The 2,500-nt window shown below is 35.0% G+C and overlaps 1 protein-coding gene across 6 annotated transcripts in view; it reads right to left on the bottom strand.

Annotated features, from left to right (window-relative positions):
- Nucleotides 1-2,500, bottom strand: part of LOC123506365 (SLIT-ROBO Rho GTPase-activating protein 1-like) — a 273,604-nt gene that overhangs the window by 211,342 nt on the left and 59,762 nt on the right. The gene's annotated exons all lie outside the window — the stretch shown is intronic.

Raw genomic sequence — 2,500 nt, 5'->3', positions numbered from 1 at the left:
TCCCTTTAGTACGTGGCTTTTGGACCAATAATGAATACGTGTCTGTATTTGTGTTTGCTGTTGTAGTTAATGAAATAATCTATCTGTCTATTCATCTTTGGAACTCCCTACCTACCTACTTCTGTATTTCCAACTTTCTATGACTTGACTTCATCTAAGAGGGAAGTTTCAAGACATTTATTTTATCATTTATTTATTTATTATATTTTTTACTAACTCTCGGATCTGCACGGGGACTGGCAACTTGGTGGGTCACTTTTTTTTTTTTTTATACCATGTGGGCTTTTCACGGGAATTTCTGGTCTAAAGGGGATACTTTTTGTGGTACCTCCTATCTCAAAGCCCACCCGCTAGGAAACCGTTGCCCCGAGTGAGGAAGCCCAACCTACACTCGGACCGTGGACAGGATTCGAACCCGTGCGCTTGGAGACCCCTCGGACCCCAAAGCACGCATGGTTCCACTGCACCACGGCGTTTTATGTTCCCCTTGGTCACCTTTCCCTTCTTACATTAGAAAAATACATAGTTTTATATAAGAGAATAAAATAAATGTTCGTTTCCTAAATAATCTTTTCAAACTAACCGAAGATGACCAAACCTAATCAACCTTAGCTTAACGTAATGTAACTTGACTTAATTTGACTTAATCTATCCTAACATTTACTCTTAATTAACATACAGTATATCCTTTATCTATTTACTTTTTATTGGTTTTATTTATTTTCTTCATTTATTGAGAGAGAGAGAGAGAGAGAGAGAGAGAGAGAGAGAGAGAGAGAGAGAGAGAGAGAGAGAGAGAGAGAGAGAGAGAGAGAGAGAGAGAGAGAGAGAGAGAGAGAGACAACGATGACGACGACGACTGCCACTACTACTACTACTACTACTACTACTACTACTAACACTACTACTACTACTACTACTAACACTACTACTACTACTACTACTAACACTACTACTACTGCTACTACATCTACCACCACCACCACCACTACTACTACTAACACTGCTGACACTACTACTACTACTATTACATACCACCACCACCACCACCACCACCACCACCACTACTACTACTACGAGCCTGGGAAGAGTGACGCTTTGATCATGACGTGAACTCCAAAAGGTTAACGTGCACATACTCTGAACCAGTAAGCACCACTTGATATGTTTGCAAATGCGTGGTTTGTTTACATTAAGACCAGCGACAAGTTGTTTTGAATAGATATTGCGATGCTGAGTGTTTGTTTTGTATATTTAACTTGTTGTGGAGCAAGATTAATTGACCCTTACACTAAACAAAACAAGAAAGAAAAAAAAAAAAAAAAACAGCACGACTCAAACTACGTACTTAGAATAACACAAATATAATACATACTTTGTCAAATAAGGGGGAACCGCAAACGAAACATTGAAATATTCCGCATAATTTCAGACTAAGCCCATTTCAAAATGTATCGTTTCAAAACACAGAAGAAAGATACATACTTAGAATAACACAAATATAATGATACAAATGTCAAAAAAAAAGAGGGAATCATGAACTAAACATTGAAAAAAACCCACGACTTGAGATTAAACTCTTTTCAAAATGTATCGTTTCAAAACACAGAGAGAAAGATACATACATAGAATAACACAAATGTATGATACAAATGTCAAAAAAAGAGGGAATCACGAACTAAACATCAAAATAACCACGACTTGAGACTAAACCTTTTTTCCAATTGCATCGTTTCAATATAGAGGCGAGGATAACATTAACTTAATAACACTAATACAATAATGCCAATATCAGATTAATAAGAGGAGGAAACCGAGAACCAAAGATTTAAAAAGCTCACACAACTTAAAATTAAACGCTTTTCAAAATGCAACTCTTCATTATAAAGGCGAGAAAAAAAAAAACATTGATAAAATAATACTGATAAAATAATCTCAATGTCAAATAAGATACACCACGAACGAAACATTTTAAAAAACTCACACAATATCAAACTAAACAAACTCTTAAAAAAATGCATCGTTTCATTGTAGAGGCGAGAAAAACACTAATAAAATAACACTAATACAATAATCCCAATGTCAAATCAAGATAAACCACAAACCAAACATTTAAACCAACACAACTTCAAACTAAACAAACTCTTTTCAAAATGCATCTTTCAGTATAGAGGAAAGAAAAATACTAATAAAACATTACTAATATAATAATCCCAATATCAAATAATCCTTGGGGTGGGGTGAGGGGAACCAACAAATCATAAACAACTTCAAACTAAACAAACTCTTTTCAAAATGCATCGTTTCAGTATAGAGGCGGAAAAAAAAGTTAATAAAACAACACTAACATAATCCCAATATTAAATAATCCTGGTGTGGGGGGGTGAGGGGGAACAACAAATCATAAACAACTTCAAACTAAACAAACTCTTTTCAAAATGCATCGTTTCAGTATAGAGGCGAAAAAAAAAAACGTTAATAGCACATCACTAACATAATA

Source organism: Portunus trituberculatus, chromosome 19 (genome assembly GCF_017591435.1).
Source record: "Portunus trituberculatus isolate SZX2019 chromosome 19, ASM1759143v1, whole genome shotgun sequence".
Classification (NCBI taxonomy): Eukaryota; Metazoa; Arthropoda; class Malacostraca; order Decapoda; family Portunidae; genus Portunus; species Portunus trituberculatus.
This window is presented reverse-complemented; position numbering and strand designations above follow the sequence as displayed.